The following is a 15,681-nucleotide window of genomic DNA, read 5'->3' on the forward strand; positions in this document are numbered from 1 at the left end:
TAATTTCCTGCTCTAAGGAAAGAGCAAGCGCTGACTTTCAGGAGAGGAGAGCGAAGCTTTTCTTTTTTTTTTTTTGCCTACGTCCCCGGGTATGGCGTGGCCGCATTCATCTTGGCGGATATGTTTGTGCATACACACACGAAGGGTATATGTGCGTCGTGTGCAAACTCCAACAAACGAGCTTGTACTAATCCTGTATGCTGACAAAGTTGTGTCAGTGGTCGCCATCTCTGTTCTGCGTAATAAAAAAAAAATCCCCACACAAGTCCAGCACGTATAACGTCGGCTCATAGGTATATCTAAAGCACATGGGCCTTTTAATGAAACAGAGTATTACTCGACGACTTGTTTGATTAATTTGGTTGTCCTTGAGTTAGGCGCTGGGTATGGGCCAACGGGTGTGTGCTCCTCCTTGGCTAATCCTCGAGTGTGGATACGTGTCTCTGTGGCACAAGCGGTGTAGAATTATTAGATGTAACTTGATATGCATCGTACTTTTCTCTACATAGAGAGAGAGAGAGAGAGAGAGAGGATTATTACAATTCTTCTCACGACAAGCATCATACATCGCCTTGGTCCTTGTGGCATCGCTGTGTAGACGTCTCGCATTGTGCATCCGCCTAATTTAGCATTAGCATTAAAAAAAAATATTTTGGCATAGCTTGTGATTGGTGTAGTGCATAAATATAAAAATTGCGTGAGATATAGGTTGTGATCTTTGTGGTGTGCAAGCATAAATATTGCATGAGGTTACACGGTGCCTATGACTAAAGTAAACACAGTTGCACGCATCGCTGCTGTATAGCATCTAATTAACCACTTAGCTAACTAAAGCTTTGCTCCCCATAGATTCGTAAATATGCCTAGGCTTTGCATGATTCTTTGTCATCGTCGAAAAAGTACACGTGCGCAGCTTGGTCGCAGTGATAATAATAAAGCCCGTAGTCAGTACGGATAGCTGCGAGTTCTGCAGCATTCTATGATGTAATGTAAGATGTCCTAAATTTGATGGTGACAGATATTGCGGGAATTACCACTGCTCCAGCTGAAATTTTAGAGGAGACAGAACCGTCCGTGTAGACGTGGATACGTTCTTTACGCTTCTCATGTAGGAATGAAAGCACGGTTTGTTTGAGGGAGAGAGATGACATCTCCGTTCGTTTTCTTTTTGATGCCGGGAATGACGAGAAGGCCCTGGAGTCGATGAAGACACCACAGCGGTAGAGATGGTTGTGCTGCAGGCTTGAAGTGAGACGCTAATGTTCCATGGTTGGCGGCAATAATCCTGCTAAACGCTGAACGAGGTCGAGCGGCAGGAAGGGAAGCGAGATGATGCGATTGAAGTCGAGAAAAATGCCTGATGTGCCTCCTTAAAGCGTCGACTTGAATGTAGTACGTACTGATGGTGTGGTCATGCGCGATGGCTATCGTTGCTACTGTGGATGCACACTTGAAAATGTCAAGACATATTCGCAGAGGTTGAGATTGCACAGAATGGAGGGCACGCAGGTTGGTCTTACCGGTATCACCCAGTAGAGGTAAGCTATAGCGCAGGAGACCCAGGAACAGTGCGTTATAGAGTTGGAGCATCGCACTCACAGACGCACCCCATGAGAAATCATCACATTCATTGTCCATCTTTTGTGACTCGAAGGCAGCTTTCCAGTTTCTCCTGTCTCCTTTTAACCACGGACCTAACGTACATTTAGTCGCAGACATCCGACTACTCGCCCATCACACAATCGTCAGGAAAACAACATCATCTATACCAGTGAATGCCGGGTCACTGCGGAATTTCGAAAAATCACAGTGCGGATGACACTGCCCGATCGGCCCACGATGGTGGCCATGTTATAGCAATACCACTGTAAGAACAGATGCAGCCACAAGTATTCGCTCCTTCGCAAGCGATCTTACGCCGACTCTGTGGAACCCCAGTGAATTCACCAACGCAGGTCTTCACAGGTCGAATTCCACGTCTCCAACTCCGTCTTCCACCAGGGTAACCACGAGCGGAAGCGACACTTCTGTGCTGCCTGTGGCTTGGCGTGGCGTTCACGAACGCCTATTCGTTCCGCATTGGGATGGCCGACAGCCCTACTTGCAACATCTGCGGCTGCGAGGAGACGATCGAGCACCTCCTATGTGTCAAGAAAAATACTCGTGACCGCGCTCGAAAACTGGAGAAGCGCCGCTTCACAGAAGAAAAAGTTCTAGGACACTGGTCCGTACGGGTTTTGGCACTCAAGGCCTTAAGGGCTCTGCTGAAGTCTTTAAAGGCTTGTGAATTGTGCGACCGTCTTTGAATGTTGTAGCGCGTGGCAGCGCGTTATTGTGTGAATTTGTCTCAATTCTCCCTCTTTCTAATTTTATTCCCTTTACCCCTTTTCCCAGCACAGAGTACCAGCGGGTAATTACACTGGCTAACCTCCCTGTCTTTCATCCCCTTTTTGCTCCCTGTGGTAAATGGATAGAATAATAAGAGATATGTTTTTATGGAATCGTGCAATTGGTAGAATAAGAATCATACTGGGGATAAAGTAACTTTATACACTTGATAAATAAAAAAGACAGTTGGCGGAAAGACGACTTCACCACCGGTGGCAACCAACCCCACAAACTCTGCGCTTGTTGTGAAATCGGGGGTCCGTGATGCCAGCGAATGTTCCCTTGATAGTGCGGTGCCAGGTGCCGGGAGAAAGAAGGGTTCCGAGTGACGTTGAAGAGAATGAAAAAAAAAGATTATATTAAAAAAAGAGTACATGGTTCAGTTTTACAAGACGGCTCCGTCTATCGGAGCACACCACATGCTAGCGTCTTTGCTTCCCCGAGCGTCTTCCCTCCACAGCCGTCCGGATCCGATTTTCATGTCCTTTGCTTCCCTCTTTCCCTCGTTGAGGGAATTGACTGGCCAATCACAAGTTCCGAATCGTTCACCACCTCTATCCTCCCTCACTGGTCTGCAACGTGCTACTCGATCGTGTCTGCAACGTGGCACAACACGAAGAAACCACGTGGCAAACTGAACCTGCAGTCGACGCTTTCCCCGGGAGTTTTCAACGATGACCCTGTCATCGATCAGTGGCCTCTTCGTGACATTCGGGGAGGGGGGGGGGAGGCGACGTTGTTGTCCTGAAGCGAGCTGCCTTGAAGTCGTGAACATCAACCGTTACAGCTGCATGCCGCTAGTGGAGCATCCTTTCTTCTGGAGAATCACCAAGCAAAACAGCACCCGTGACAGCTGCGTGTCGCTGGTGAGGCATCCTTTGATCTGGGGAATCGCCAAGCAAAACAGCACGCGTGACAGCTGCGTGTCGCTGGTGAGGCATCCTTTGTTCTGGGGAGTCGCCAAGCAAAACAGCGCCCGTGACAGTTGCGTGTCGCTGGTAAGGCATCCTATGTTTTGGGGAATCGCCAAGCACAACAGCACCCGTTACAGCTGCGTGTCGCTGGGGAGGCATCCTTTGTTTTGGGCAATCGCCAAGCACAACAGCACCCGTGACAGCTGCGTGTCGATGGAGAGGCATCCTTTGTTTGGGGAATCGCCAAGCACAACAGCATCCTTGACAGCTGCGTGTCGCTGGTGAGGCATCCTTTGTTTTGGGGAATCGCCAAGCACAACAGCACCCGTGACAGCTGCGTGTCGCTGGTGAGGCATCCTTTGTTTTGGGGAATCGCCAAGCACAACAGTACCCGTGACAGCTGCGTGTCGCTGGTGAGGCATCCTTTGTTCTGGGGAGTCGCCAAGCACAACAGCACCCGTGACAGCTGTGTGTCGCTGGTGAGGCATCCTTTGTTCTGGAGAATCACCAAGCAAAACAGCACTCGTGACAGCTGCGTGTCGCTGGTGAGGCATGCTTTGTTCTGGGGAGTCGCCAAGCAAAACAGCGCCCGTGACAGCTGCGTGTCGCTGGTAAGGCATCATTTGTTTGGGGAATCGCCAAGCACAACAGCATCCTTGACAGCTGAGTGCCGCTGGTGAGGCATCCTTTGTTTTGGAGAATCGCCAAGCACAACAGCACCCGTGACAGCTGCGTGTCGTTGGTGAGGCATCCTTTGTTTGGGGAATCGCCAAGCACAACAGCATCCTTGACAGCTGCGTGTCGCTGGTGAGGCATCCTTTGTTTTGGGGAATCGCCAAGCACAACAGCACCCGTGACAGCTGCGTGTCGCTGGTGAGGCATCCTTTGTTCTGGGGAATCGCCAATCAAAACAGCACCCGTGACAGCTGCGTGTCGCTGGTGAGGCATCCTTTGTTCTGGGGTATCGTTAAGCAAAACAGCACCCTGTGAGAGCTGCGTGTCACTGGTGAGGCAGCCCCCGCTCTGAGGGACCTCCAGGCACGACAGCGTGTGATGGTCTATCAATTGGGCTACGGTGACGGCTATGTAGCAGGAGTTTCGTTTTAATGTCGACAGAACTAAAACACACAAACCAAACTTGCTGTCGTGGATAACACAATTCTACTCCTTGAGCTGAATCACTAAAATAGGCCGGAATTACTTGCGCTCTGAACAGAAATTTATAAAAAATAAGAATATTTTACTAGTGGACCTTTAAACTAATCACTACAGGGCAAAAATTGCAAGTTACGAAAAGAAGGCTGTGAGTTCTCAAGGCATGTTCTCTTGGAACGCATTTAAAGACCTATAGTATTCAGATAAGCACAGTCAAAGCTCCAGCCAAATGCGCTACTGTACTACTTACTTTTTGGACAAAATGCTTTCCTAAGCAGCGCAGGACAAATTTAACTAGAACACCAAGGCATTTTGCCCCACAGTTTGGGTCTGTCTCGAAGCACACACACTGTTGCGGCTAGGTTCAGGGCATAGAATGCACCAAGCCCATCGACTACTACGTCAGGTTGTAGAAAATGAAGGAAAAAAGGTTTATTTAGCTTAGTTACACGGCTTGAGTACGCAACCCCACTCCATGCAGGAGGAAGCTAAACGTCTCATTTCACATCAGGACCCTTGCCCCACACTCTCGAAAAGTCCCTGCTTTTAATACCGTCGTCTTCTCTAGGCGAGTCGACTAGGGAATCTGAAGACCGTCCAGCAGCAAATCACCATCGTTGACTACGTTGCGATACCACGCCCCATTCTCGCCATAACCCGCAGTAACTCCGCCTCCGAAGAGACTGGTTTGGAATATGTAGCAAGAAAGCAACCTGAGTCTCTCAGGTCGTCGACGTTGTTTCCCTCCTTTTCCTCCTTCGCTCAGGCTGACAGGTAACGGGCGGGCTGAGGGCCTTTTGTGTGACCCGTCAAGAGTTGATGTCCACGCGGCGTTGACCTCCGGATAAGCGCTGATGGATGGGTGGTAGTTTCACTTGTGTTAAACCTCTGAATAACTGTTACTCCCAAATTGTCGTCGTTGTTCCTCTCCTTTTTATCCTTTGCTCAGGCTGCCAGGTAAAAGGCGGTGTGAGGGCCTTTCGTGGGACCCTTCAACAGTCGGTATCCACGCTTCGTTGACATCTGGATCGGTGTTGATGGATGGGTGGTGGTTTGACACGTGGCAAACGTCCAATTAACGTTTTTGTGATGTTTAAACGTAACAACACGCATAAACACACACGCGAACGCACTCACGCCCGTCCCTGTGTGACCCTTAATCATTGACAGATTGTGAAAGCTTTACCGCGCGATTAAGAACAATGATATTTTGAAGCTGTGTTGTTTTCTTCGTTTTCACTCAGAAACAGGTTGGAAAGCTTCAGTCACACTCCTATCTGCTAAACTTTCTTCGAAGCGGACCATGGTAGCTCATTATAAACGAATAAAACAAGAAATGGAGACTTATTATCATTGTTTACTTTTAGTAGGCTACAGTGAGGCTAATTCAATCCCGAGATCTTACAGTAGAGCACAGAAATATTTATGTTCGTCTTAGAATGACGCTTTTCTTCCGAAGCACAATCTGTGGCATGAAAAGCTTAAAGAAAACGCCACACTTTTGAGAGGTCTGCGGAAAATGTTAAACGGTTAGGTTTATGCTGGATTACCAGTAAAACCAAGAGAAAGCTTAAATTACAGAGCCATGCATGTGTTACAGTTTTACACTAATTGTGAGTAGAGGAACTTGACTAAAGGAAAAACAACAAAATTGCACGCAACTTGCAACTTCTTTATATTATGCAGAGGTTGCAGTTTGCGTTCAATTCTATCCATTTGAGCGCAAGTTGAAATGAGAGGCCATTTCAATATGATTGAAGAGCCATTGAATCTATAGACCAGAATGCGTTTGTAAATAATTAGATTTTAGAACGTTAGCCGTTATGGTTTTATTCTTCTTCCGATTTTGCCATCCACGACGTGCCTGAAAATTGCCGCCCTGTCGACACGACAGAAGAAGTCGCCCGAAAATAAAACTGCATTTGCCCACACCCTGCAGTCACATTTCCAAATATTCTTTTTGTGCACACTGATTAGCTGACTGGTCTGTGACATGCTAGCTATCGTGCAGCCGTCGTCCCGTCTCGTGTCTTCATTGTCCTATGCCGTTGACATCGCTGTCGTCGTCGAAGACGGCGACATTGACATTACGATTTCTTTCAGACACTGTAGGTGGCACGTTTGTCTATGAATGCACGTGAAGAGTAAAGCCTATGTGTAACTTGCAGGCTGATGCTTCTTTTGATGCGGTAGCAGTAATGAAATGACAACCAGCGCCCGTATCCAGAAAAAACAACTTTTACGCTAGATTTGTTCGCATGAATGAACACCAGCCAGCCGTGATGCTGGGCATCTTATTAGATAAGGCAGTCAGCCAATGGCCAAGAGCACTTATAAACGAAAAGCTGTGTGAATTTGACCCCAAGTGTGTGAACGCAACGAGCCCACAACGACACCGCCGGTTGTGTGTCCAGATCTAATACGACGATCTAAGCTATGTTATAAATGGTTGCGTACAATGTCTGACTTCGTTTTTCTCCACAAAGACCGGTGTATCGCTCATCGAAATCAAGCACGCTGACGTATCCACCGTCGTAATAACAATTTTCGAGGGCCCGTATTCACAAAGCTTTTCGTACGTAAGCGTTCTTTGCCGTTAGCCGGTCGCCTTCGCTAATATGTTCAGCTTCTGCATTAGCCGAAATTTTCTCTCAAGTATTATACCGTAAGAGCATTTTACGAATACTGCTGGTTCTGGACATATGATTAACGAAGATGGTCGACCAATAGCAAAGAGCACTTACAAACGAAAAGCTTTGTGAATTCAGCCCCAGATTTGCTGCTCTCGAATGAATTTTCTTGTTCGCGTTTCATTTGTCCATAATAGTCCATGCTTCAATAGGTAGAATATTCACTAACTAATCGGTATTCTAGCACGCTGCTACCAGAGGGACAAGTTTTGCTGCTACAACAGTTGAACGATCTATGAAACGAAAACCGTAATAAAAAAATTACTTACGCTATTGAACTGTTCGTAACAGAAAATAGATATAAGCCAATCGTGACGATGGACATAGCATCAGCGAAGGTCGACTGCCAATAACAAACATATCACTTACGAACATAAAGCTTTGTAATTTCGGCCCCGTGTCTGCAAGCGTAATACAGTATAACGAAGCGGGCCCACAACGCTGCCTTCGTATATACTGGATCCAGAACCGTCGCATCCAAGTCGACACAAAAGTTAGAAGTGCCTATGTCGTCGGGGCCGCGGCTCTTGAGTATGTGAACTTGTAAAATTGTGGGTTCCGCGCTTCTCCAGGACATGTTGTGAAGGTGGCCAAATATATTCAACGGTCCGGACTTAACTGTTGTTGCAGCGTAAGATTCACAGAAATTATTGCCCCAGCGCATGATTCCTCTATTCAGCCACCAATTTTTCAACTGTTCGTCATTTTGCGTTGGTGTGATCCCCTACGAGAAAGCAAATGGGATTTCGGCTGTTTATTTCAAAATTAGATAGCCATAGGACGTGAATTATTAGCTTGATGGTCCAAAATGAGTGCAAAAGCGTCGAGCGCATGACTTTGTTAAACAGGAGACGAGAAAGAAAAGTGAACAGGTGCGCTGTGCCGAGATACAGAAGAAATGCCGAATGAAGAGGTGAAGCCTGAATAACCCATAACAAGTGGATTGAAGAGTGAGACATTTAATTATTACGTGATTCTAAGCCCCATATATAAGTTTGCTTTGGGGATGCTTTAAAAGCCGGATCCAACCTTAGGGTCATCATGTCTCTGTTCGCTGTTTTGAGAGAACCCTCAGTATTTTCATTGGCAATTTCTTCAACAGCAAACCTCCGTGCTCACCATGATCTACAACGCTTTAGCTTGTGGTCAGTATGAAGTGGTAACCAACCGCTTCACGTGTAGTCACGAGGGAAGGCACGACTTTAATAGGTCAAAGCTAACTTGCTTTCCTGTTATATAAATTGCTCCAAGTGCAAACAATATGTATGAGACAGAGATTAACACTTTTTCGTGGCTTGAGGAAGCTCTTAGTTGAAGTTCGGAATATCTTTGCAATTCGGATCATTGTTCATCGTGAAACCACGCTAAACAAACGGGGACAAAGAAAGATAGACAAGGACGAGCGCTCGTCCTTCTGTGCCTTTCTTTGTCCCCGCTTGTTTAGCACAAAGTTTCACGATGAATCAATTCCAGCTAGGCCGGCTCGCAGTGTTGGATCATTGGTTTACTTGGCGCAGTAAATAAAGGTTATGCGAATACACGATGAGTCGCTGTTTTTGTGCGGTGCTCTGAGTTTTCTGGTTTTTTGGACATTTACGGCTACCATTGACGACGATTGATCAACAAGACGTCGGGCGAAGGTTCAACGAGCCAGGCGCCTTACAGGTACGACATTTCCTTTTTGAGAACCTGGCTATTACCCTGCCGCTACGGTGGTCGGAAGCCGAGAACATCGTCACGAGCCTTATGCTCGTCCGAACGTAACAAGCCACATGAATGATGCTACGGGCCGTAATGAAAAGCCTGGGGCCTTGCAAGCGTCACAAAGCTTCATAAAGCCGGCACGTTTGGTTCTCCACAACTCGGAATCAACTTCAGCGAAATCAGGAATAATGTCTGACGGTGAATCCGAGAGCAAGAAGCCTCGCCTAGAAGACAAGTACGATGACACAACATCGAATTATGAGTCAAGTGATGCAGAAGAAATGGGTGAAGACGCACCATTTACTTTGGTCACGTACAAGAAAAAGCGAGCCGAAGGCATTCCGGTTGTCTTTCGCCCAAGTGAAGGTACTACTTTTTGGCAAGTAAATCCAAACCGAGTGTCTGCCGAAATAGTTTCCGCTGCCAAAGAAAAAGTACAGTCTTTCAGGACCAACAGAGATGGGAGCTTCAGTGTCAGCGTTGCTTCCTTAGCGTCGGCGAAACGCCTTTTGATGCTCTCAAGTGTAGGCGGCTTGGAAGTCAAGCCCTTCATCCCAGAGTCATACACGCGAAACGTTGGCAAAGTCAAGCATGTGCCTCTGCAGTATACAAATGAACAACTCCTAGACTTCTTGAAAGACGCAGGAGTTATATCGGCACGCAGGCAGATAAGGTATTCCCGCCAAGAAGATGGAGCGGTACAGTCACATCCACTTCACACGGTAATTCTGACTTTCAGAGACGATCGCCCTATTCCAGGAAGAATTTACTTGGGTTTCACCAGTCACCCTGTCGAGGAATACCTAGGACCAGCACTTCGCTGCTATAATTGCCAGAGATTTGGGCACATGGCGAAAACCTGCCGTAGCACACGTCGATGCAAAATCTGCTCAGAAGATCATGACCACAAGGAGTGCAAGTCAGTTCTTCAACCTAAATGTGCAAACTGTGCGGGGAACCATGCCGCCTCCTTCTCAGGCTGTCCTCAGAAAAAAGCAGCGGCACAAATGCGTCGACATGAACTCATCCATGGAAGACAACCGCGACGCAATGAACCCGCCCCAAACCTTGAGATTGTTCATCCAGTGCCAGATCACCCACCTCAGCGGGCACCGGAACCACCACAGCCAAGAGCACCAACAAGCTATTCCTCCTCTAGAGAACAACCAACAGTGCAATCAAGAGACCAATTAAGAAGATCACAGTCAAGTTCCCAGTCTTATGCATCAGTGCTACGGAAACCCAGACGACAACAGGCAGAAAGTAATACACAAGCAAGCTCCAGTACTCGCACACATTCCTCTCAGCGACCTTACTCATCTGCTGCAGAAGTAACACCAGATAATAGCGAGCATACCACAGCATCGGTGACACAACTGATTTTGCCAATGCTTTTCGCAGCTCTTAAGGCAATCCTATCTGCTCTGCCGGAAGCAAACAACCTACCAGAAGTGAAAGCCTTGTTGCCTCTAGAAGCACTATTGTGTCAACAATCCGGGCCCAAACTGCGGCAGGCACTACATGAATAACCACTATAAAAATGTCTCCATATTTCAGTGGAATGCCAACAGTCTTCGAAGGAAGTGTGCTGACTTTCGTAAACTCCTTGTACAATACAACTTCCCAATACTTTGTATTCAAGAGGCGGGAATCAATGACGACTTTCGCCTCTCAAATTATGTGATATACAAGACTTCTCGTCAAGGTGCTGTGAGCAGAGTGCTCCTGTGCGTCAGAAAGGACCTACCATCTTATCAAATTCAGTCCAGTGATTCAGACTTCCCGGAATTCATCGCATGTAAAGTATCCTTTGGCAAGCTCTGTATAACAGTGATTAATCTATATCTACAACCTTCAAACCGGATTTCAGTAGAAGCGCTAGTGGATATCTTCAAGATAGCTCATTCTAATGTATTTATATGTGGCGACTTCAATGCACACAACATCATCTGGGGCAGTGATCATTGTGATGCACGGGGTAACGTTATAGAGTGCGCCATAGATAAATGCAACTTGACTGTTTTAAACGATGGGTCGCCAACATTCCTTCGTGGATATAATTACTCGAGCTGCATAGATGTTACCCTGTGTTCACATGATCTAGTGAACGGTGTGGGATGGACAACAGATATAGAAACGCGCGGAAGTGATCATTTTCCCATCCTTGTTAACCACCCTAGCATGCACTGTGATATCAGGCGTTACAGCAGACTAACCAACTGGCAAGCTTTTCGGTACCGCCTAACGGATCAAATTAATCAACATGCAACAGTGGAAAAATTTACAGAATTTTTGCAGGACAATATGAACATATGCACAAGGCAGGTCCCAATTCCAAAAGATTATGCTGCAGTTGACGGAGAATATGAACACCTAAGAGCCATCCGACGCCGATCCGAAAGAGCTTACCGACGGAGCGGAAGTTTAGAAGCATACAGAAATGCTCAGAAAATACACAATGTAATGCGCAGACGAATGGAAAATCTAGGCAAACGGCGCTGGCGCGACTTCTGCGGCACGCTGTCCCCTCACACGGCTGTCCCACGAATTTTTCTAGTAATTCGTTCTTTAAGCGGGCCTGTAACACAGAGCTTCCCATTTCGTGCTCTCGCTGTAGCACGGGACACGTGTGAAATAATAGTTGCAGATGAATTTTGTGAGCTTATTTCCAGACCTGCTTTTTCATCGCAATGTGGAGAATTTGATATTTCAGCAGTGTTGGCTAAGCGCAAAATTACTGCTTGCTACTGGGCCCAACATCCTCAATTAGATCATACTTTCACATTAAGCGAGCTTCAATGTGCAATTGCATCATGTCGCCAAAAGTCCGCTGCTGGGCCGGACGGCATTACGAACAATATGCTAAGAAACCTCGGACCGACAGGTACAAATGCTCTCTTAGACATCTATAATAACTTATGGATAGAGGAAACTGTACCTGATTCTTGGAAAGTCGCTCGAATCATACCAATTTTAAAACCTGGTAAGACGCCCTTGTGCCTTGAATCCTTCCGCCCTGTTAGTTTGACAAGTTGTTTATGCAAAGTAATGGAGAAAATGATTGACGCGCGACTTCAATGGTGGTGTAATGAAACGAATGTGCTGTCCAACTACTTAGTAGGTTTTAGAAAACATAGATGCACAATGGATGCAATATTAGATATAGTAACCTGTGTGGAGCACGAGCGTGCACGTGGGAACATGACTATAGCAGTATTCCTAGACATCAAGAGGGCATTTGACACTGTTAGTCACGTTCATGTTTTGCTAAGCATGTTGGAACTTGGTCTGTCTGGCAGGTCCTTGCGATGGATTTCTGAATTTCTATCAGGTCGCAAAATCTTTGTTCAGACGGGTGAAGGAAAGAGTGCTGAACATGTTGTCAAACAGGGAGTACCACAGGGAAGCGTACTCAGCCCCTTCCTTTTTAACTGCGTCATGGCTGATTTACCAAGAAGGCTGCCATCACAATTAAAATTTTCACTGTATGCAGATGATGTGTGTATTTGGACATCTGGGTCTAATGCTCAACTGCTTCAAATGGCATTGCAAGACGGCATAAATATAATCAACAAATTTTTGAGGGAGAGAGGAATGGTACTATCACACGCAAAGACAGCTGTATTGCCCTTCACTCGAAGGCAGTTAAAAAATTTCACTCTTAATCTGGAAGGACACCCTCTAATGATTGTCACACAGCATCGATTTCTTGGCATAATACTTGATAGGCAGCTATCCTGGGCACCCCACATAAAGAAACTCGAAAACGAGGTCAATGCCGTAGTGAGTGTACTTCGCAGACTTGCAGGCACATCATGGGGCGGATCAGTATCGTCCATGATGACTGTTTACAATGCATTAATACGACAAAAAGTTGCGTATTCCGCGCCCATCTTACACGGACTTTCCCACACTTCAGAAGAGCGACTTCAAAGACTTTTAGCTAGAGGACTACGCCTATGTCTAGGAGTTCCACGAGCGACTTCTAGTTCTCTTGTAATAGCTGAGGCTCGCCAATCACCATTTCCAGTTATGCGAACTACAGAAACATGCCGGCATTATTTCCGTCTTCAAACCCAGCATAAAAACCACCCATTGGCTCTAGACATAATGAAACGAGATAGAAGTTATGTTCATATAGAAATTCAAGAAAATCTTCACATATTGCCAAGAAATGAATTTTGGAACTCAGACATCGAGTATCCTCCATGGCTGCTTACAGTTCCAAAAATCGAATTGTCAGTAGATGGGATATTCAGCAAAAGAGACATGTTCATTCGAGCTGCTCAACAACTAGCGCTGTACCAGATATATATGCGGTATTCAGGATACACACACGTCTATACAGACGGCTCCAGTACAGCAACCTCTTCAACTTCATCATTCATTATACCGCACCTCAACAAACAAGAATCATTTAAGTTATCTCGTGCGACTTCGTCCACAACGGCTGAACTGTTCGCAATCCTATGTGCGGTAAAATTTATATTGTCAGTAACAGAAGCGCAAAAATGGGTAATTTTCAGCGATTCACAGGCGGCTTTAACATCACTCTGCAGCACAAAGGGGAAAACATTCAGTGACAGTATAATATACGAAACACTTAAAAACCTCACAAAGGCAAGCGAAGCGAAACATGCAATAGCATTCCAGTGGATACCAGGGCATTGTGACATTCCTGGCAACACAGCAGCCGATGAAGCAGCACGACAAGCACACCTCAAAGATGATACATCTCCACTCCCAATATCAAAGGATGAATTACGCTGCATTATAAGGACAACGTCTCTCAAAATGTCTAGAAACACTTGGTTTGATCAGAATTCTAAGAGCTCGGACTTATACCATATTGATCCATTTATTGAATTCAAATTTTCATTGTCATTAGATAGAACTATGGAAACCCTTATTCATCGATTAAGGCTAGGCACTGCCTACACAAAGCATTTCTTACACAGAATTGGCCGTGCGGAAACCCCCGAATGTGAATGTGGATTTGTAGACGAAGATATATATCACCTCCTTCTAGATTGCCCCCATCACGACACACCAAGAAGCCGACTTAAATCAGCGCTAATTAAATTAGACCGCAGACCTTTCAGTTTAAGGAAAATTTTGGGCCCTTGGCCAACAACGGCCTTGCAGAAGAGCGCTTTAAAAGCACTAAAGAGTTTTCTTGAAGACAGCGGCATTGCTGGAAGTTATTAGCACTTTCATTGTTCTCTTCATTTCATTGTCACTGTGTATATCCATCTGTTTGTGAATTATATTATGTTGACTGTTCTGTTGTGACTGTATGTGATAATGCATTTACACGATGTATTTACCACCCGCTGACTAGATAATGTGTTATTAGGCGGCAATATCTTTTGTACTTTTGAGACTTTCATCTACATAAGTGTGGAGACATATACATTGTATATTGTATGTACCATGTGTTCCTTACGTCATAGTGTTCCTGTGGAAACGCTGCGTGATAACTGTATGTGATAATGCATTTACACGATGTATGTACCACCCGCTGACTAGACAATGTGTTATTAGGCGGCAATATCTTTTGTACTTTTGAGACTTTCATCTACATAAGTGTGGAGACATATACATTGTATATTGTATGTACCATGTGTTCCTTACGTCATAGTGTTCCTGTGGAAACGCTGCGTGATAAGTCCTGGTGCTTGGGTGAACAGACTATTTGATATGTAACCTTGAACCCTGTACGATGTGTGACGGAACCACTCAAGAGATGAGGAGTAGCCGGCGCCTTAAATTGTGCGCCAACATCTCCTTATATCATATCAATAAAAAAAAAAAAAACACGGTTCTATTTGAAACTGATACGATTTTCAAATAATTTAACGAAAAAGCAACGCAGTCATTCTCGCCGTTCAGGAAGCATGGTCGCCCCGTTTTGTACGCAGCTGCTTTTTGAAAACACAAGAACAATATCAGCTCAGTTAAGGTTAACCTCTTGACGCCTGCTGTAGTACATGAATGTTTCACTGTATTTTCGTTTACGTCTTTTCATGGTGGCCTTTGTTCGGGTCTCTCATAGGCAGTGACCGAATGTTCTGTGACCTAATGCGCCGTTTGCTGAAGGTGTATCAGTCTTGAGTATGCACGTATGAAATACTGAGCTTTACCACAGTAGATTTCTTCATGCATTAGCAGGTAAAATTCCACTGAAAATTCCACTCGCGTGGTTTTTTCGCTGCATTTGCTGTGATGATGATAAGGATATACCGTTTCAATATTTCATATCGACGCGGGCTTGCGCTTCTGAAAACGTGTACAAAAAAAGCAGTGATGTGTGCGAATACATGCCGTTCTCACATTGTGCGTAGGTTTCAGGTGTCATGTCTTCTGACCTACATTATACAAACATCGCGTGTGTTCCGCAATGCATTGTCTCACAGTACAAGCTGACACGTTTAATTCTACGACAATGCTATTAATTCTTATGTTCACACCTCAGTGGAAAGTATGGGTTGCATTAATCGTATGATTAACGGAACTACGAGTAGCACAAACCGCTCATATATAATTCTGAGACCCTTTCTTAACTTAACCTCTTATTCACTGAACATGATAGTACATTAAAACGTGCTGGTGTTGCTTCTAGCCTCGAAAGAAGCAATAAGCGTTGTTCAAAAACTCTGAATAATACTTACGAAACTTTACTCCTCTGCGTCGCTAAATAAAAAGCGCTTAAGATGGCGTGTGGTAAAGACCTGCAGCGAGGGCGCTTCGTGGACACGCAGGCAGAAGAGCTACAGACTCGACGACAAGCCTAAGTATGCCGGCTGCGGTGGCGTCATATTTGCATACGT

General features: G+C 45.6%; 1 long non-coding RNA gene across 7 annotated transcripts in view; it reads right to left on the reverse strand.

Moving 5' to 3' along the window:
• Window positions 1-15,681, reverse strand: part of LOC139054197 (uncharacterized) — a 246,171-nt gene that overhangs the window by 229,846 nt on the left and 644 nt on the right. For 5 of the 7 annotated variants that reach the window (XR_011511068.1, XR_011511062.1, XR_011511067.1 and 2 more), the window contains exon 1: window positions 15,523-15,635. The exons of the other annotated variants lie outside the window; for them this stretch is intronic. This is a non-coding gene — a long non-coding RNA (uncharacterized lncRNA). Of the gene's footprint in view, window positions 1-15,522; window positions 15,636-15,681 lie in introns of those variants that run through there. 7 annotated transcript variants of the gene reach the window in all.

Source organism: Dermacentor albipictus, chromosome 1 (assembly GCF_038994185.2).
Source record: "Dermacentor albipictus isolate Rhodes 1998 colony chromosome 1, USDA_Dalb.pri_finalv2, whole genome shotgun sequence".
In the NCBI taxonomy this organism is placed as follows: domain Eukaryota; kingdom Metazoa; phylum Arthropoda; class Arachnida; order Ixodida; family Ixodidae; genus Dermacentor; species Dermacentor albipictus.